The following is a 21,729-nucleotide window of genomic DNA, read 5'->3' as shown; positions in this document are numbered from 1 at the left end:
AACCCCTTCACACCACTCCTTCTCTCTCTAAACCACATCATTTTCAGCTTCTTGAACTCGATTCGATCTTCTAAAGGCTTCTTATTTCTTTATCGGTAATCGGTGCTGCAAGTTATAGGTTTTGATCAAAAACCCTCATAAGGTTGCGCACCATTTTCAGCTTCTTGATATCAATCCGATCTTCTAAAGCTATTGCTTCTTGATCGGTGTTGCAAATTATAAGTTTTGATGCAAAACCCTAAACAGGTTTGTGATGTGTCGTAAGATCTGATATCTGCTTAATGAATGCGCTTATGGTTTTGTGTACCCGCATTAGTTCAGTTCGATCATATGGCATTCTTTTATGCATAATTTGGTGCCATTGTATGTTGTGAATTGTTGATGATTTTGAGTTTCAATTTTGGGTGTTTTTTTGTAAATTGGTTCAAGGGTTTTTGTTGTTGAAATCTTTAGTGTATATTTCTGTGTAAAATCTTTGTTGAAAGATGAATCGTAGGGTCAGAAAAAGAACCCAAAAGTTGGATTTATCAAATCAACCCGAAATGGAGGCTGCAGAATGTTTGAAAGTGAAAGAAGATGGAGTTGTTGACTGGAATAGATTGCCGATGACATTATAATTAAGGTTTTTGCTTGTTTGAATTATCAAGATCGAGCTAATTTGTCATCAACATGCAAAAGCTGGAGATTTCTTGGATCTTCACCAAGTCTATGGCAATCATTAGATCTCCGTTGGAGCAAAATGCAGCCTCAAGGTGCTCATTGCTCACATGTACAAAAACTTCGATTTAGAGGGTCGGTTGATACCTATATCCTAAGTAACCTTGAGGCAGAAAACTTGAGAGAATTAAGTGGTGAAAACTGTCCAGTAATAACCGATTTAACTCTTGCAATAGTCGTGGACCGTCACAAGCTTCTTGAAAGCATCCAACTAGGACCCGACTTTTGTGAAAGGATTACAGGAGATGGAATAGCTATAATAGCTGATTGCTGCCATAAGCTAAAAAAGCTAAGGCTTTCTGGGATCTCCAATGTCAATACCGAGGCCATAACTGCATTAGCTGATCAGTGCAAGGATCTTCAAGAAATCACGTTTGTTGATTGTGCAAATATCGATGAAGTGGCGTTAGGAAAGGTCGTGTCACTTCGTTTTCTGTCGATTGCGGGGACCACAAACGTAAACTGGGATTCGGCATATGAATCTTGGTGTAATCTTCGGTATTTAAAAGGTTTAGATGTTTCGAGAACTGACGTAGCTTTGGAGGTCGCAATGAAGTTAATTTCTTCATTAAAAAATTTGAAAGTTTTGTGTGCGTTTCTTTGCCCATTATTGGAGGGAGCCACCACTCTTATTGCCAAGGCTGATCGTCTTGGTATAACGATTCTCGGTTTCTTTAACGACAAGTTTATAGAATTATCGCATTTGAGAAATAGGTCGAAGAAAGACACGATTTTGGCTGAGTTTATGACTTGGGCTGAATGGATTATTTCACATGCACTTTTACAGTTAGCTGAGGTTAATAAGTTCGCGGTTCTTTTACTCAATCTATTGCAGAGTTCTCAAGAAGATGTTCAAGAATGGGCTGCTATCGGGCTTGCAAATGTTCATGTGGCACGCGCTGGTGCTGTCATGTATGGTGGCGGTGTTGAGCTTCTGTTACGTCTTGCAACATCATGGAAAGAAGGGATTCAATCAGCAGCAACAAAGGTTGAATCTTTTGTGCTTTCTTGATTTACTAATAAAAAAAAGAGTATTTATGGAATTATGGCTATCTAATCAAGTAATTGTTTCTTGTAGGCACTCGCAAACCTTACAGAAAATCCAGAATTTGCAAACTCTGTGGCAGCAAGTGGCGGCATTATGATTTTTGCAAGCTTAGCCAAATCCATGAACAGATGGGTGGCTGAAGAGGCAGCTTTAGGGCTTCAGAATCTAGCAAACAGGGATGAGCATAAGGTTTCTCAATTTTTCTTTAATTTGTTGCTCAATTTTCAAAGCTTTTGACTTTCTATTTTATATTTACTAATACAAATAATCTTGATTAAGGGGGCTATTGCTGAATCCGGTGCCATAAAAACTTTAGTCGACTTAATCTTCAAATGGCCCAGAGGCGGTGATGCACTTATGGTACATGTCTTGATTTTATGTCACGTGTTACAAATGAGGAAATTGTTTATCAAAAGTTTTTTTTTCTTTTTAGGAACGAGCAGCAGGAGCACTTGCCCACATGGCAAGCGATGATAAGCGTGGCATTGAAGTTGCAGCAGCGGGTGGTATCAAGGCTTTAGTAATGCTTGCTCGTTTTAGCAAGCACGAAGGTGTACAAGAACAGGTAATGATATGATATGATATTTTACCTGATTTGGGCGATATTAATTAATGTGTTATGTTATATCTTATTTTGTGGTTATTATTGTAAAGGCAGCTGCAACATTGGCTAATTTAACGGCTTATGGTGATAGCAACACTTTAAATGCTGCAGTGGGACAAGAAGATGGAGCTATTGATGCACTAGTTCTACTTCTTCATTCCGAAAATGAAGCTGTCTGGTTGGTTTTTGATTATTAATGCTATCGAGTTTTGATTATTCAATACTTACTTTTTAATCTGTTTATCCACAGCCAAGAAGCACTTTCAGCGTTGTCGAATTTAGTAGTTGATGACAGAAACCTAGAACGGTTTGCATTAGCTGGCGGTGTTGAAACTTTGGTATGACGTTTATTTATCTTTTGACTTGGACTTTTGGTATCTTTGTTTATTGCACATTACGGTTGTAACTTGTATTGAGCATTATATGCAAAATCCTACATTTATATAGTCTTTTCGATGAATATTATTATAGGTTTCTGTTGCACGAACGTGTACAGCCGCCAATCCAGATCTTCAAGAGATGGTGGCTAGAACTCTATGGGCCTTATTGGCTTCAGAAGCTAATTGGTACATGCAAACATTAACTCTTCACACGCCTGTAAAATCTTAAAAAGTAACTTATGACCTAACTATTACTTTCAGTTAAAGCATCAATCTTTTGTTCCCTTTGTAACTATAATCTAACTTAGTACCCATTAAACAACATTAAACTTTCTGTATGATCTTTAGATTTATCTTGCAGTTACAGAAAATCTAATAAATCATATTATGTTTTATTTCTACTAGCATTGCAATTGCACGAAACGGGGGCGTTGCAGCACTCATAGGACTTGCACAATCTGTGACAGAAGTAAGTGGGAAAGATTCATAGAAAATTCAACTGATCGAGAAAACTACTTTTAAACAAGATTTTTCTTTTTTCATTCTTATTATGTGTTGTTATTCTTTGGCGTTACAAGAAAACAATAAGGAGGAGTTTAAATTCATCATCTTAATTATAAATTAATAAAATATTGCTATATATAAAATATCAGGATGTCCAAGAGACTACCACTGAGGCCCTTTGGGGTCTAGCATTCAACCCGAGAATCGCTTTGCGAATAGTGGAAGATGGGAGCGTTATGGCCTTGAATAATCTTAAATCATCCTAGTCCAAGAAGGCTCGTTTCATGGTTGCTTTAGTTTTCGCATACGTGTGTGATGGCAGGTAAATCTTTAAGTAATTAATTATCTTGAATTGAGATATCTTTTTTGTTAATTTTAATTTGTGCTCAAATATTCTATATTGTTTTGTTATCTTGGGCATAGAATGGATGACTATGCTCGGGTAGCAGAAGACTTTTCTAACAGTTTTCTCATAGAAATTGCAAAGAGAAGAGCCTTGAATTACATTGAACCTTTCGTGTCGACTTTTGTTGACCGACAAGCGTTTTCTGCTACCTCTTTATCCTCAGCTTCTGCACGGTTGGCACAAGCAGCCAAATCTGCCCATATTGCTGAAGCGTGTGATTTGCGATGCAACAGAGCTGAAATTGGGCGGTTTCTGTCCATGTTGCGTAATAAGTATTCGGTGCTCAAATCATGTGCTGCATTTGCTCTTTTTCAGGTCCAACTCGAGTTTCCTCTCTTTTTATAACAAAACTATAGATTATTTTTTTTAACATATGCTAGTCATAAATTTTACAGTTTACTATTCCGGGTGGGCGACATGCACACGAACATGTGAACCTGTTGCAAGACTTGGGTGCACCACATGCTCTTAGGCATGCCGCCGCTGCAGCTGCGGGTCCACTTGAAGCAAGGATATTTGCAAGGTTAGTGCTCAGGAACCTGGAACACCACCACACAGATTCTTCAGCATAAATCAACTTAGAAAGTAATGAAGGCAATCTGAATGTCCACAGTTAATACAGTTTCTCTGTTCTGAATGCTTATTACAAAGTCTGTTTGTTTTTGAGTTTTGTTGTACTTGAAAATTTTAATCTTCTTCTTTTAGCAAAATTAACCCAATTGATGATGAATGATTAATAATTGATGCGTACTTTAAATCAATGTATCTTTTAGTAAATTTAACAACAAATTTCATAATTTATATGAAACCCACTATTTATTCACGGTCAAGATAATAATTAATGTGGTCGAAAAGTCCGAACATGAGACGAGAGCTTCGGTGCACGCGTTCAACTTCAACGGAAGAATGCTTCTAAAATATATTTTTTTTGTTTAGCTATAAATAGGACTTATGTTTGTCATTTATGTGTGTGTTTTCTAGTGTGTAAACAACCACTCAAGGGGAGCTCACCTTGGGTGGGATCGGTTCGTTTAATGTTATGAATTTTTTATTACCGGTTACGGAGTCTTCAATATTATCTTTATATATTTGTTCGATCGTTTGTTTATACCGCACCCGTCTCGAGCACTTATCAAGAACAAAACCCTTCGTTTTCGGATCCGGTTTCGGATCCGGTTTCGGGACCTAAAATTGGAATCAGAGCGGGTTTGAATCAACTGATTCAACTTTGTTCTTGATATTCGGGTTCTAATTTCGCGATAACCGGAACCGAGACGTTAATTTGTTGAAGTTTTTGAAGATCCGTTGAAGTGTTGGAAAGAAAATTTGAAGACTTTAGAAATAAAGTTAAGAAATAAAAGTGCATCGAGTTCGTCTTCGTAGATCTGGATTCAACGGCCGATTTATAGATCTGGGTATATGTGTTTGTGTTCTCCAATTCAAGGTGAGTTTTAGAAAGGTGAATGCGGCCGGCGGCGGGATGTCACCGGCAATCGATTTTCCGGTATGTGAGGTCACCGGTGATTATAGGTGATGAATGTTCAAGTTGACCGGTTGGAGATCGATTTTCCAGCTAGAGTGGCCAGTCATCGGTGGTCTAGAGATGGTGGCGGCCGTGGTGTCTAGGATACGGGATCCGTAGTGAAAAGGTATCTAGAGATGGAGGTTGATGATGAAGGAGATGGATGATGTCGTTGATGTTGTGTACCTGGGGTGTCACCGGCTCTTTTCCGGTGAATGATTTTTTCGGCGCCGGACTACGGAGGAAGCTGACAAATGCATACATTAGGAAATATGGTAGCTAGGTCAAGGTTTGTGTTGGCTTGGCCTCTTTCTAACCTATCTTGTGTTGAAAATTGGTTATGGGCTAGTTATTTTATTTGGGCTTGGTTATTTTAACCATATTTACTTGTGGGTATTTATTTTGGGTTATAAATTTTTACTTGGCATATGAGCTATTATCTGGACCTGTTGTATGAACTTGCTTGGGCATGTGTTTGTGAAGTAATTTTGGGCAGTGAAATTGATAATGTTCGGGGTTTACCAAACTGAAGAAAGTCAAATGCGATCGGGTTTTTCATCATTATTGGACCGTGTTCAAAGCATATTATTTATATGATATTTTCAAGTCGTTCGAGAATTGGATCCTGAAAACGTGGGCTACGAGCATCCGAGATGCTTATTTATTAAGGTGATATTTTTAAACAAGTTGGATTTAATAGGGAATTAAATTGTTTAAGCTCTCAACCTGAAAATGTGGGATACGAGTATCTGAAATACTTATTTATTAGGGGTGAGTTACTTAAATAATTTCATTCACGGAAATAATAAGCTTTGTCATTTGATCGTTGTCCCCGGTATTTCGTCAAGCTCTTCTGAACCTATATTGCTTAAGATCCGAGATGGATAAAGAAGCGAGAACGTCTTCATGAAAGAATTAGGTGAATCATACCTTGAGGGGTGATTGAAGAAGCTTTGGTTATCTGGATGATTTGCGAAAATGATTAACACAGTTCAACGCTGTTTTGAGATCACAAGTCTAGGGGGTGATTGTAAGGCCAAAAATGTGGCTTGCGATATCAAAGTACGAAACCCATTATTTAATATTCACCACAAAAAAAAATGTCATTTGGTGACATACAAAAAATGCCATTATAAAGTATAAAAGTGCCACTAAAGACCTTTGTAAGAATGTACGGCACACAAAATAAGTGCCACTAGAAGCGATGACGCTATAACCTTTTAGTATCACTTTTATAATATGCCACACAAAGTTTTCGGGTTTTTTGTGGCACTTTCTTTTTTGCCATAATATAAAGAAACACTTTTTAGCACAATTTTTATACCTTAAAAAAGTAATTCTAATTACATATTTATAAGTTTTAGTGGCACTTTTCTTTTGCCACACTTTGAAAACAACTTTTGTGACAAATTTTGTGTCAATAAAAACTGTTTTTATTTGAATATATGTACCACTTTTTAGACGTGCACAAAAAAACCGGTTCCGGAACCTAACTGATGGAACCGAACCGGAACCGGTTCCAGTTCCAACCTGGTTGGAACAATACCCGGTTTGGGTATTTTTGTACCCGAAAATCGTACTCGGTTCTCATATTTATATGTCAGTACCAGTTCCAACCCGGTTCCTACCTGGTTCTTAACTGGAACCGGTTTGGTTCGTACCCGGAATAACCGGTTCCGACGGGTTTTTTTGAAGGGTCAAACAAAAGTCAAACTAGCCGTTGGAACCGGTTCCAACGGTAATATAGCCGTTGGAACCGGTTCCAACGGTAATATAGCCGTTGGAACCGGTTTTTTTAGACACCAATTAGCTGTTGGAACCGGTTTTTGGGCCAAACCTATATATAACTTGTTTCCATTACTTGTTTCACCACCAACTCAAAAACAAACTACAATACTACTCCTTTAGCAAACTCGTTCCTTTACCCGACCATCCAACTAAATATTATTATGGCACCCATCAAAAAAACTAACAACAAGGCTAAGAAGAGTGTTTTTGTTGCCCCCGTTCCTGTTACGGAGGACCCAAGGGTTGTTACGGTAGTCAACCATAACCGCAACCAAGACGTATGGAAGAATTGGGATTTGATTGTGGATGACGAAGGTTATCAAAAGGCTCGTTGCAAACTATGTGGTTCAATATTAAAGCACGATTCCAACTCTACTTTGAGAAAGCACATCGAGAAGCCGTATTGCAAGGCGTTGAAAGGGATTGGCGCGACCGATCAAATTGACTTGGGTAAAGATGGTACACTATTTCGTTACAACACGACTCAAGTTCAAGATAGAATGGCAAAGTTCGTTATTCAACGAGGTTTGCCGTTTAACCACTTTGATGACCCGGAGTTGACGTCGTTGATTCGCGAAACTCTACAACCGAGATACACACATGTAAGTCGTACTACCTTAAGACGTCATTGTATCAGGTTGTGGGAGTGTGCTAAAAAAGAGTTAATCGAGTCTTTTCATTCTTTAGAAGCCATGGTTAGTTTAACTACCGATGTTTGGTCGGCACCACACGGGTTGCCCGAATCATACATATGTGTCACCGCTCATTGGGTTGATCCGGTGACATGGCAATTGATGAAACGCACCATCGCTTTTGAAAACTTCCCGTTCCCACATACCGCCGAAAAATTGTTTGAATTACTTGATGAAGTTATAACGACTTACAACTTGAGAAATAAAATATTTTCGATTTCGTTTGACAACGCTTCAAACAATACTAAGGCGGCTGAAAAATTTATCATTAAATATTCACCACCTTGTTTCGGGGATTTTTTTCATGTCCGATGTGTTGCACATATCATCAACTTGGTTGTCTAAATAGGTCTTGACAATGAACACATTTGTGATGATTTAAAATACTTTAGACTTATGTTACAAGATGTCTTCAAAAGTGGTAAAAGAAGACATCTTGAATATAAGAACTATTGCAAGTCGGTTGAAAGAAAGTATTTGGGGCCGAATTGGGACGTTCCAACCCGTTGGAACTCAACTTGTCATATATTAAAGTGTGCTTTTGCCCAACGCCAAACTTTACAAGCTTTTCATAACAATCTTGTTGAAGAACGCGAGGCCGATATGTTTCCGGAAAGTGTTTGGGTCCAAGTCGGTTATTTGTTGGAGTATCTTGATGTGTTCAAAAAGTCAACAACAAAATTATCGGGAGTCTAGTACCCTACTAGTTGTTGGGTTTTGCAAGAATTGTACTATATGTCTTGTGTTTTTAAAAGCTTTGCGGAGAAGAACAAACTCTTCGAAAATATTGTTGCGGTGATGAAAGAAAAGTTCATAAAATATTTTGAAATCATACCGCCGGTCTTTACTTGTGCCGCCGCATTAAACCCCTATTGGAATGTTAATGGGGTTGAAACAACGATTGAGGAAATATTCGACAACTTAGGTATGCACGAGATTGACCCGAAGTTGTCGACGGAAGCGAAGGACAAGTTCAACAAAAACCTTCAAGACCTTTATGACCATTATTTTCAAATGTATGGTCCAAGCACGAGATCGTCTTTTGTGAAAAAAACAACAACTGGTAGGCCGTGCAATGACCCACTTATAAACTTGATGAATGGGATTCGTGAATCGGCATCTAAGAGGCAAAGAGGAAACACACCAAGTAGCGAACTTGGTCGATATAGTGGAGCAAACTATGTTGAGGGCGCAACGGTCGACGAAATTCGCAATATTGATTTGTTGGCTTGGTGGAAAGGTAAACAAAACGAATTTCCCATTCTATCCGCCATGGCTCGTGATTTGCTTGCCGTACAAGCCTCAACGGTTGCTTCCGAATCGGTTTTTTCTCTTAGTGGGAGGGTGTTATCTATGCGAAGAACAAAACTAACTCCCGAGTCTCTAGAGGTTTGCATTTGCCTAAAGGACCATTTGGATACGGTGGATCGTGTACAACACAAGGCGAACTTTGAAGACGAAATACCAATAGAGCGTTATATTCATGATGAGGAGGCGGAGGACAGGGTTTCTTCCGATAACGAAGACGAGGGTGAAGACGAGAATGAAGACGAAGAAGAGTTGTAATTATTTGTTTTGGTAAAATTATTTGTGACTTGTTCAACTAATATTTAGTTTTGATTTGTTTTATTATAATTACTTTTGTTACTCATGATTAATTGTTTGTTACTTTTTTAATAACGACGAACATTTTATTCATCTAAAAAATAACTATTACAAACATTATTAAAACATAAACGATACTAAACATAACAACTAAAACATAAAAAACAAAGTCCGTCGTTTTAATCCGGGAATACTTATTTTTGGGTTGTAGAGCCGGACGACTCTCCCACTTCCGTTTTTTTAGCTTCCATTCTTCTTTTCTCTCGACAATACTTATTCGTATGTTTTCGTAATGTCGAGTTGGACGCTGCTTTAAGAAACTTCGAGCAATATTTGCAACGTGCCAACTCATGTGAGTCGGTCATGAGACACAAATCGTAATGAACCCAAACATCGGGGCATCTTGTTGTTTCGATCACCATAACAACGTCATCATTGGTTGCCATTTGTTGTCGGTTTAAGGTTAATTGTGGTTTGGAGTGTGTTTTATAGTTTTGGGAGTGGTTTAACAAGTACACAAACAAACCTTGCTATTTATAGAAAGAAGATAACCTATTTATAGTTAAAAAAACCGGTTCCAACGGTCAAAAACGGCTATATAGCCGTTGGAACCGGTTCCTAACGGCTATAATTTTTAAATTTCAAAACAAACCGGTGGAACCGGTTTTTACGTAAAAACCGGTTCCGGTTCCAACCTACCCGGTTCCTAAAAGTTTGCATTTCTGGGCATCGGTTCGGGTCGGGAACCTAACCGGTTCCTGACTGAAACCGGTTTCATTTTCTACCCGGTGTGAAAAAAACCGGTTCCGAACCGGTTCGGGTTTTCAAAGTGAACCCGATTTGTGCACCTCTACCACTTTTAGTGGTACATAACTTTGCCATATAAACAAAATATATAAAATATAAATAAAATTTCAGTAACATTGTAAATGTAAAAATCATAAAATTATAACTTCAATAATAAGTTCAATCTGAAACATATTTCAAATTAAAAATAAAAAACTATGAAATAGGTAACATATTCCAAATTTCAATTGTTTACACAATAAGTCTAAACTATATTTAGGTGAGAACTTCACTTTCATAAACTAAGCTCCAAAGCATATCTACCTGCCATCATCAACCATATAAACAAGAATTAGTATTTAAAAAACACTTTAAAAGGTTCTTTTTTCATTTTTATAAGTGTCATTGTTCTTGATTCAAAATAATTACATGCATAAGAAAATGACCATAACAAATAGACAAAAAACTAACATATTATCTTAGCTGTAATGTTAACAAAATTTTAAAGATTAATTGCCTAAGTGTTTTGAACTGGTCCTTCCCATGAAATCCTTGACCACACCTGCAACACATATGGCTCCATGAGTCTGCAAGCATATATAGAACACTGCGTTGGTTAAAGATAGCTTTCTTGCCATCAACACACCAAAATCACGGTTGGGTTAATTTATCATGTGTTAAATCAACAAGTAATATGATTAACGTATAACAATTAAAATTTACACAAAATTAAAAGAACACATATCATATTGAAGCAAACTGTGGCCGATTTAAAGAGAGTTGATTAACAGTGAATTAATAATGAAACCCAAAGAAGAATAGTTGAAGATAATGTTTTCTTTAAAATAAAGTGTAAAAATCAAGAAAAGAAAACTTTTACTCTAGTAAAACATTTTTTTCTATCCAAAACAACAATAATCAATATCAAATGAAGCAATATTATCTTCAGCTTAGTAACAGTATTGAAACCCAAATAAAAAAGTGAAACTTAAGGAAAGCAACAATTCAAGAAATATAGTAAATTTAATCATTAAACTAAAAGTCATATATAGCATATAATAATATTAACTGATATAATAATATATCATATAAAGTTAAAAGTTATATTAACAATTCAATCATATGATTGAATAGAAAGGTATATTAACGCTGCGTTTCTGAGTTTCATTTAACAAGAGAAAGAAAAGGAAATGAAAGGATGGAACGAAAATGTTGTGTTTCTGAGTTTCATTAAAGGAAAGAAACAACAATACGTGTGTTCCCGAGTTTCATTAAAAGAAAGAAAGCGAAAAAAGGAAAGAAAAATGGAGGCTTTTATGGTGTAATTTGTTTCTTTCCATCTTAGAAGGAAAGGAAAGAAAAGGAAAGGAAAATAAAAAGAAAGGAAATGAATGAAAATGTTTTCATTTCCTTCGTTAAGTGAGCTCGGAAACACAATGTAAAGGAAGGCAACAATTCAGAAAATATAGTAAATTTAATCATTAAACTAAAAGTTATATAGCATATAATAATATTAACTGATATAATAATATCATATAATAATATAATAATATATCATACAAAGTTAAAAGTTATATTCATATGATTGAATAGAAAAGGTATATTAACTGAACAAGACAATTCAATAATAAGATAAACAAATCATACGAATATACTTGTTCATCTTGTTTACCTCAGGTTGCTGAGTCGATGTCAACGACAAAGGTTGAAGAAACAAGGTGGATGTTAGCATCTTCTAATCATCTGCATTTCCCTTTTCAACCAAAATGTAACAAATGAATTCATTTTAGCATCCAACAAAGTCAACATTTATACCAAAAAGAGTAAAAAACTATTTAAAGATAATTTTGGAATTAAGAACCTCACAAAATATCTTGAAAACATAATCAGCTGCAATGAATTCTTCAATACTTGAAGTTCGTAAAATAATTCTCGAAAGCAAGTTCAGAGCGGCTCCACTTGTAGCTCGTCACCAACAAATTTCCTTGCAATTTTGTCAAGGTTCTGGTGATGCCCAAATATTAAACTACCAACACGTCTAAAAGCCTGAAAATGTAATACAAGTAATACATATCAATATTATTTGTCTTCAACTATAGTATAGCAAAATGTAATAAAAGTAATGCGTACCGATATTATTCATGTCTTCAACTAAAGTAAAGCAAAAAGATTTGTAAACATAGAGTTAAAATCTCATCAATTTGAATAACAAAAGCAATCTTTGAAATTTAGTGTAAACATAAAAAACATGTAATTTACTTGACTGGAAATTATCGTTGGTTCTTACACCTGATCCACTACATCATTTTTTGGTCAGGAGCAAACCCACTAAAAGGGTTTCTAGATTTACGGCTTCTCTAGCGGTGAGCGCAACTAGCTAAAAGCTTGAACCAAGGTAAAGTTAAACAAGCCCATACCCAAGCTTGAGCTTAAAACATTAGGTCTTTTGATAAAGACACCAGAGCACAAACTTCATTTATTGAGCTTCAAAAGGCTCACAATCCTATTTTGTATACACATGTTATCTAATATATTGATATACAACTATACAAACTATCGTTATTTTGTATGTTAAAGTTAGCTAACAAGTATATAGTATGTACATATAAATATAGATAAATTAAAAAACATAATAAAAGAACTGATCCCGGCCCAGGCATGAGATTAGAAATAGTTTGAAAGAAGCCGAGTTTGAGTCCCCACAAATTAAACTAACCGGGCTCAAGTCCCTGTAAGTTAAACGAACCAAGCTTAGCTTTAGCATGGTCAGGCTTGGCAAATTAAACCTTTCTGATCACATTAATAAAAACTCGTTTATGCGTAGTTAAAATGGGCCGGGTTAAACACATCACATTATAATGTTGTATTGATGTCTTTAATTATGTTGACTAGTTATTACCTAAAACTATTAGTGTACCTAGATAAAAGAAATGTCTTCAATACAACCCAATAATAAAGTACAAATCCAACCCCAATATAAAACCATCAGAATGAATTTTGAAACAATCTATACTCCCAAACATAATTAGATGTGTATACTTCCATTTCTACGAGTTAACTGGTAGCGATTTACATGTCTCTATTTACAAAATACTCTGAAGAGGTAGGTCCCAGCAGAGCCCAGTTGGACCCGCAAGACTCACCTTGAACAGGGACGTCTGCGCAACGACCAACTGCTTCCGCAGGACCCACCATGCTCAGAGAAGACCTTACGCGCAGTACGCCAGCTGTACCCGCAGGGAAAGCCTCCCAATGGTGAAGTACCCCGCTTGTTCCCGCAGTTGCAGATACAAGCCATCAGGGAAGGCTACCCGCACTGATAGCAAGGCTACACGCACAAGGCACTAACTCTTGCTACTTCAGTAGTCACCTGAAGGAATGAGCAAGGCGGGAATACTCCCGCCCAAATGAGCCAGTCCGTATGCTTCTGGAAGATCTTTTGTACTATACCTACCAAGGTATGGGCAAAACAGACGATCTGACCAGAGCAGCCCATGAACCAATCACAGGGTGACAGCTCACCGACAACAGTACGAGGAGGAGCACCCTCTAGTACTGTTTGTCACTATTAGCCGCTGCCTACTCACCAACCCTTACTATGGGACGTGCGCAGCCTACAGTTGGTGGAACAGTGCATAGCCGGCAGTAAAGGAACAGCATACAGCCGACCTTGTCACTGTCGGCCGCAGCCTATCCACCAACCAGCATGGCTTGTGTGTAGCCCACTGTTGGTAGAACAGGAATACTATTCAGCCGGCTGTACCTTCTAGGAAACCTACCTTCGGCTATAAATACTCCAACACCTTGGAATGGTAAGGACATCATCTGACATATCATTATCTTATCTTCTCTAGCAATCTCTTGATATACACTTATATTCAAGAGCAATCTAGTCTGATTCTCACGCCGGAGAGTGGCCACAAGGAGGTACCCCCCCCTTCTCAGTAACGAGCTCACGGTGTCTGTTTTGCAGGTTATCAGAAGAACCATCTTTGCCGGGTCTAACCCCTCGTGGGAAACATCTATTTAACCCCCAGATTATCCGTAATCTGCCCAGGGTCGCTTAGTGTTTCTTCATTGGCGCCATCCGTGCATAAAAGCTAGAACTAATTAGTTTTTACAAAATTTCTGAAGAAATGGTTAACATTACTCCGGTCCCAAGGCCAGTAAGTGACCAAGAAACCCCGGTGACCACAACCCCAGCAACTGGGGGGAACACCGGCGGTTATACAAATTTTACGAACACTACCCCGGTTACCCAAGCCAGGACAAGTGCAGTAAACAATATTTCACTGGGGTTCACTGATGCCCAGTTGGAGAAACGGACGAGGGTCCCTCGCCAAACACTAGATCAAGTTAAGGCGTGGGCCGAAGCACGTCAGAAAGAGTTCCAAGCTGAGTTGGATGAACGCTTGCGTTCACTTCAATAGGCTGACGAATTCGGCAGTACTCGCCAACATCTTAACATGAACAGTGAGTACGAGTACTCAGACGATGAGCGGGAAGAATCCGATACCGACGCAAACCCTCGCCATAAGGCAAAAGGGAAGCGTAAGGAAACGGACTTCCAACCGACAATGAACTTTGGAGAAACCTTTAAACCAACGAACGCGGGGAGAAACCCGCGTGACTTCTCCAAAACCTTTAGACCAACTGCTGCAAATGCAGGAAAGTCTAAGTTTGCAAGGGACATTGCGGAAGCAATCGCCCCGAGAAGTGCCAAACAAATGTCCAACATCGGCACTTATGATGGTCTATCCGACCCAGACGACCACTTGAACAGATTCATTGCGGGGGCAACCGTCAGTAACTGGACGGAACCCACGTGGTGTTATATGTTCCAGATGACTCTGGTTGGAGCGGCCAGGGCATGGTTCGATCGTTTACCGGTCCACCACATCTATGATTGGGCGGACTTTCAAAACAAGTTCAGCCAACAGAGGAAATATACTGAAGAACAGTGGACGATCCTCAACTGCGTTAGAGAGGAGGATGAATCTTTACTAGACTTCATCACTCGCTTCAACTCCAAAAAGCTAAGTCTGGGCAACATAAGTGAAGATCTTGTTCGCGCCGCTTTCATCCAGGGCGCCGAATACCCAGAGCTTATCCGCACATTGACGGGTAAGGACGGCATGCCATCCACATGGGATGCCATCATGACGGCGGCCAAGCGCTTTGCCGAGACGGAGAAGCAACTGGGAAGGGATCTTCCCCAGAGTACACACCTCTACACGCAAAGGACTAGAGAAAACAATGTTCGGATCGCCCGGCAGAACAAAAAGAGGAAGCTAGGTATTTGGCAGTCAAGGGTAAACTTTGACACCTCATCCAGCTCTCACCCTCTTGTTGGCGGAAGAGATAACACACACCCTTCAAGCCGAAAACACCGGTGGACGCCACTCACCAAAAGCGTCACGGAGATATTTGCCACCGAAAAACTACCATGGCCAAAAGCTCCAATGATCCGGCAGCGACCTAATGCGGATCAAAGCAAATCCTGTGACTTCCACGGGACAAAAGGTCATAGTACGGAGGAGTGTACATCCTTGAAGGATATTGTTGAAACATTCGTCAAGGATGGAAGACTGGCACACCTTGTGGCATCAATCAAGAAGGGAGGAAGGAATGATAACCGGTACAGAGGCAACGGACGAAAGCCCGTTGACATCAGCATCAACATGGTTCATGGCAAGATCAGAGGAAGAAAAAGGCGAGCGACAGAACCATGCGCGTGGAAGGAAGCTGAGGTGCGCTTCCCGCGAGTGCCAGGAGGACCCAGCAAAGAAGGCCCTATCGTCATCAAAAGCCAGCTGGGGCACTACATCACTTCTCGCACTCTTGCTGACAACGGCGCCTCGTCAACGGTGATGTACAGGCAGTTCTTCGACAAGCTAGATGACGAAGACAAGGAACGCCTGGAAACGATCTACGCCTCGATGGAAGGGTACGACGGCAGCACAAACACCCCCTGGGTATCCTATCTTTCCCCGTCACTCTTACGGACGGGAATCACTCACGCACAGAAGACGTGGATTTTGTCGTGATGAGGAAGCCACACCACACATACGACATTCTCTTCGGAAGAGACGGGATGGCAAGATTCAACGCCGTAGTCTCTTCAGTTCACGGCATGATGGGATGGCCAACAGCTGAGGGTGTAGCGATGATCACCGGCATTCCCCAGAATTTGGTGAGCGATAACGGCACCAACTTTGCTGACAAGAAGCTACAAAAGTGGCTGGAAGAACTTCAAATCACACACACTTTTACCTCAGTGGCGCACCCGCAGGGTAATGGTGAGGTGGAAAGAGCAAATAAGAGCATCGTCGAAGGCATAAAGAAAAGACTCTTGGAACACAGGTCCGGCTGGGTGGACGAGCTTCCGCACGTCCTTTGGGCAAACTGAACGCTGAAAAAGGCCAGTACGGGAGAAACCCCGTTCAGTCTCACTTATGGCACTGAAGCCATGGTCCCGGTCGAAATTGGTTTACCCTCACCAAGGGTCTTGATTCAGCCAGAAGACAATGATGCGGAAAGACGGTTAGACCTTATGCTAACCGAGGAACGCAGAGACTTAGCCGCAGTGCGTGAAGAGAACTACAAGCGACAAATGCAAAAGTACTACAACACGCGGGTAAAAATCTGCAACTTCAATGTAGGAGACTACATACTGCGTAACAACGAGGCTTCAAACCAACAACGCCCAGGAAAACTGGCCCCGGTCTGGGAAGGGCCATACACTATCAAAGAAGTCCTGGGAAAGGGCGCGTACCGGCTCGAAAGGCTCGATGGCACTCCCATCCCAAGAACATGGAATGGAGCTCAATTACGCAAATGTTATATGTAGATCAATTCCAAACTTGTAAAGAAAAGGCCTAGAGCCACTTCTAATGGAAATGATTCTCCTTTCACAATGTGTTGATAGCCTTACCTTTATACTTATGAACTTCCCACACTGATGTGCCGGTATTCACCGCATAAATATGGGAAGAAGTAAGTCGTTACGTGTAGAATGCGGCAAAACCCGCATAAACACAAAACGGTAAAAATTTCAAAAGTTTTAAGGAAAACCTACACGCAGGTCAGATGTAGGCAAAGTTAGCCATCCTAAGTGCAAGTGACGGTCTTACCCGCACAATCACGAACAAGGAGGCAAAACTTCAGCCTATTATCTACCACGTTCAAAGGTTAACTTATTCTAAACACTTAGAAAATTTCAAAGGAAAAGATGAGGAAAACTTCCACGCAGGTCAGATATAAGTAAAGTTAAGCCATCCTACTAAGTGTAAGTGACGGTCATACCCGCACAATCATGAAAGAGGAAGCGAAACAAACTTAAAATTTGCCACGTTAAAAAGTTAACTTATCTAAGTACTAAAGAAATTACTAAGTTAAATCAAAACATGCGTAAAATAAACAAGGCAAGGAATTAACACAATCTTTATTTCATCGAAATTCAAATATTACAAAGATTGCTGGGTGCATACCCGCATACAAAAGAAGCTATACAAAAACAAAAATCTACGCTAATGGTGGAAAGGGATCTTCAGGATCAAGCTTCAGGACCACTTCCACTTGGACCCGCACCATCAGTAGAGCGTGGTGGTTCAAGGAAAGCTTTAAGGATAGCTAGCCCATCATCAGCAGCAGCGACTTCGTTCACCTTCTCCACCACCGGATGCGGGAAGGCGGCATACTGATTCACTGCTTGGTCATAAACAGCTTCAGTATCCACATCATACAAAGGGAAGTTGGAAGGCGGGATGCCTTTCTCAACAAACCCTAGACCAAGCAGGAAGCCGGCCTTTTCCCCATCCTCATGAGAAGCGTTGAGGGCTGTGCTCATAGCATCGTCATAAGACGTTTCCGTGAATACCCGATGCACAACCTACAAAAAGAAAAAAAAATAATACAAGTGTCAAAATCTCTTTCATGTGCAAAGAAAAGAGTAAAGATATGAAATTACGCATACCTGAGACAACGCTTCTCGAAGAAGCCATTCCTTGGTAACCAGAGCTTCCTGGAGGGCAGCTTGAGCTTGGTTACGGGCGCGTTCGGCTTCACTTTGGTTGAGGTTGGCAAGCAACACTTCTTTAGCCGCAGCCTCTTCAACGCCCTTTAGCTTCCGCTCAGTCTGGTCAAGTACCCCCCTCTGGTCCAGGATCTCTTGGAGCTTCTTCGCGTCTTCCATCGCCAAGGCATCATGAGCCTGTTGGAGCGCCTCTAGTTTGGCTTTAAGTTCCTCATTCTCGAGGCGTAGAGGCTCGGCAACAGCTTCAGCCTTGGTGGCCCTTTCAGTTGCGTTCCGAGCAGTTTCCTTAGCCAGCCAAAGCTGTTCGTTAACAGCTTGGGCAGCCTTGGAACGGGCCTCGAGACGGGCCTAAACTTCAACTTCAAGGGCCTTGAACGCCTTCTCCTTCTCCGCAGCAGCGGCGGAGAGCCTCCTATTCTCCTCCCGGACAGCCCGCGCCTGATCTGCTTCTTGGATACGAGCTGCTTTTAACTTGTCGTTTTCACGACAAAGCAGCTCGACGCGCGGCTGCATCCGGGCCTGGAGAACCCGAAGCTCATTGGTTAGCCTACCCTCCTGGTAGCTAGCCATGGCTTCCCCCAACGCACCACTGGGAGCTGCGTGACGAGCCCACTCCACGCACTCCACAGGTGTGCGAAGGGTTGTTCCTCGGCGGATGTTCCATCGTGGAACATACACTTCATTGGAATCCGACACTGCAAAAACAAAAAGCAGTTAGGAAAAGATAATATAAAAAAAAAAAAAAAAAGAGGCCAAAAGAACCCTACGCACCTGTAGGGTCAACAACAGGCCGATAGCCGCCAAACCCATCACCTGAACCCAAGGGAAATCCGTCCAAGAGATCAGGTAGATGGGGAGGAGGCAGAGGTTGGCGAGAAGCCCCATGCATACCTGAAGGATCGGCCGTCGTTGCCGATGACGGAGGAGGCATGGTGAAGGCCGCCGCGGTAGTAGAAACCAACGGAGGTGAACTCACTGTAGGTGAACTCACAACCGTGGTCGCCGCTGCGGAGTCCGCAGAAAAAGTAACCGCCGGCTCAGTGAAAGATGCGGTAAATATGGCACTGACAGCCGACGGTGATGTCATCACAGCTGGAACAGTTGGCTCAACGGAGCGAGCAACTGAACCAGCGGAAGCAGGCGCTGCCGCCTGGGTCGTCGCCTCAGGTAGGCTGACCAAGCCTACCGTCATGGGTCCGGAGGTACTCCTCCCCGCTTCACCCTGGAATGCGGTAGCATCCACGCCTGCACAAAGAAGATAAGTATTAATGATGGAAAGCTATGAAGTTAAAAATAAGGGAAGTTTGTACTTACGGGTTTTCTTGAGCCTAAAAGTGCGGACAGGCGGGGATGAACCCGATGGAGCCGGCCTCTTCACGCCGCTCACCGTTGTCATCCTTGGCTCTCCGGAGGTGACAGTCGTTGCAGCCTCCGGAGCAGTGGTCTTATCACCACCGGGATTCCCCGCCACCTCCTCGCTCTCGGTCTCTGAATCAGACCGAGGCACCGGATCGGCAGTGGAGGCCACCTTCGCCTTCCCCTTCCCGCCGGCAGCCTTCTTCTTCCGCACCAACGAAGGACCATCTGCGGATTCCTCATCAGAACACAAGATTAGAGGAATTCAGCAGAGGTTTCAGCATTGAGGGGTCGAGGGTTGAATAAAGCCTTACCTGGCCGCCTGGCGCTCAGGATCTCGTGGCCTGACGGGTAGACCTCCACGAACCGATCCGCCGTCTGTTCAAGGATGGGCAACTCGTTCTCATCTAGAGCACGAGTACCCATCCGAGCGGGACTGTCAGCCTCCCGCGGATACAGGAGCGACTGCAAGTCGTTCCCCTCTGAAATAAAAGAAAAACAGTTAGAAGACAAACATATATAAACAAAGAAGACAGAGCATACCGTAAGGGACAGAGTTCAAACCGTATTCAAGGACGATCGGGATCTTTTGCGCCTCCGCATCCTTCCACACCCGGCTCATCCCGAGCATCACCATCCCGGACTCCGCAAAGCGGTAAACCGGAGATTGGACTCGGGATATCTTCGAGAACCATTCCGCCTCCTGATAGTTGGAGGCGTGAAGGCTGGGGAGTGCTTGCCCATTCTTGAACTTCATGGCAAGGGGGATGGCGCGAGCGGAGATAAAAAAGAACTCCCGCTTCCATGAACGAAGACTGCGCTCGGTTGCGCAAATCTTCAAACCCTTGATCCGGGTTATCAGAGTATACCACCCCTGGATGCACCTCCAAGAGTAGAAGGTCATCAGGTAGTCGACGAAGGGCTCAACGCCCAGAATCCGGCACACCCACTCGAAGTGGCGAATCTTCGCGATCGCCATCGGGTGCACCTCGGTCAGGTGTACACCGTGCCTCTCCAGGACACGGTACACAAACTTTGTCAAAGGGAACCTAAGATTCCCATAGACAAAGAATGCGGCATATACCCCGATCTTGCCTCTGGGGGCATCATACACCGTCTGATGAGGTTCAGGAAACTCAGGCTCGAGAGACTCGAGCATGAACTTCCTGACGATGTACTGATATAGATCGACAGGCAGAGCACACTGGCACTCGCCAGCAGTACTCTTGTCATCCTTATCTGACGTGGATGACAGGTGTTCGGCGTACACCCCAGCCTCCTGGGCTGTAGCCTCAAGATCGTGAGCAGAAGACATCTTGCAGGTGAGAAAAAGAGAACGATTTCAAGAGAATGCTCGACTGAAAAGGTGAGTATTCGCCGGAAATCGTTTTGAAGATGAAGAGAAAAGTGAAAGTGTGGATTACAAAGGACCCTCTCCCCGTTTATATACTAATCGCAATTAATGCGGTGAATTTAATGCGGAAGAGAGAGAAATCGCAGGTGCAATGAAACTATGACACGTGGCAAAAAGCAAGCTGGCAACAGCTGTTGAAAGGACGCGTGCCAGTAATTTCGCGGCCACGCGCCCGAAAATTCGCGCCCACGCGCCTGAAAAAGCGCCTGGAATGACCATATACTGTCACGTCGCCATAACTTCCTGCACGTCCTAACACTGTCAGAAGAAACCGTCGGACGACGTTTCAATAGTTTGGACTGTTCTTATCCTTTCACCAACTCTTCGAATTTCAAAATTTCAAAAAGATTCAAAAGCGGGAAAATACCCCTTACCTTGGCAACCAAGTAACTATAAGACAGGTGCGAGTAAAGTGTTAAGGCAAAACCCTTCACATACTTAGCACCCGCAGGGAATTGACGCCATGAATACCTTGGAAGTAAAGTAACCGTAAGACGAGTGCGGGTACAGTGTCAAGGCAAAACCCTTCACATACTTAGCACTCCGCAGGGAATTCAAACCAAGAAGGATCTTCTGGGCCATGCTTGCGGAAACGAGAATAACATCCCCGCATGGCGGGAACGTCGAGAACTATATTGTTTGAAACTCCAAGATGGAATTGGTGGTTTTAATAAAATTGATCACTATGTTGAAAACTACCAAAACCCCATGGAGAATCCACACAAGTGGGACTCAACGCTCCTGACTTGCGAGGAAGTTACAGACCTACCCGCTTCATACCCAAAGATCAAGCAGAAAAGTCGGGAATTTCTGCGTGACACTAGGAAAACCGCGGGAAGAATCCCTACGGAAAACCTTAAAACTAAAAACCC

At 41.8% G+C, this 21,729-nt stretch overlaps 1 pseudogene; it reads left to right on the top strand.

Moving 5' to 3' along the window:
* The first annotated feature begins 208 nt into the window (after positions 1-208).
* Positions 209-4,231, top strand: LOC143539416 (protein ARABIDILLO 1-like; annotated as a pseudogene).
* The last annotated feature ends 17,498 nt before the right edge of the window (positions 4,232-21,729 follow it).

The sequence above is a fragment of the Bidens hawaiensis genome, unplaced genomic scaffold, assembly GCF_021521415.1.
Source record: "Bidens hawaiensis isolate Kalapana, Puna unplaced genomic scaffold, B.hawaiensis_p1.1 tig00011894_1, whole genome shotgun sequence".
Classification (NCBI taxonomy): Eukaryota; Viridiplantae; Streptophyta; class Magnoliopsida; order Asterales; family Asteraceae; genus Bidens; species Bidens hawaiensis.
The sequence above is the reverse complement of the archived record's forward strand: the minus strand, read 5'-3'. Positions and strand labels throughout refer to the sequence as shown.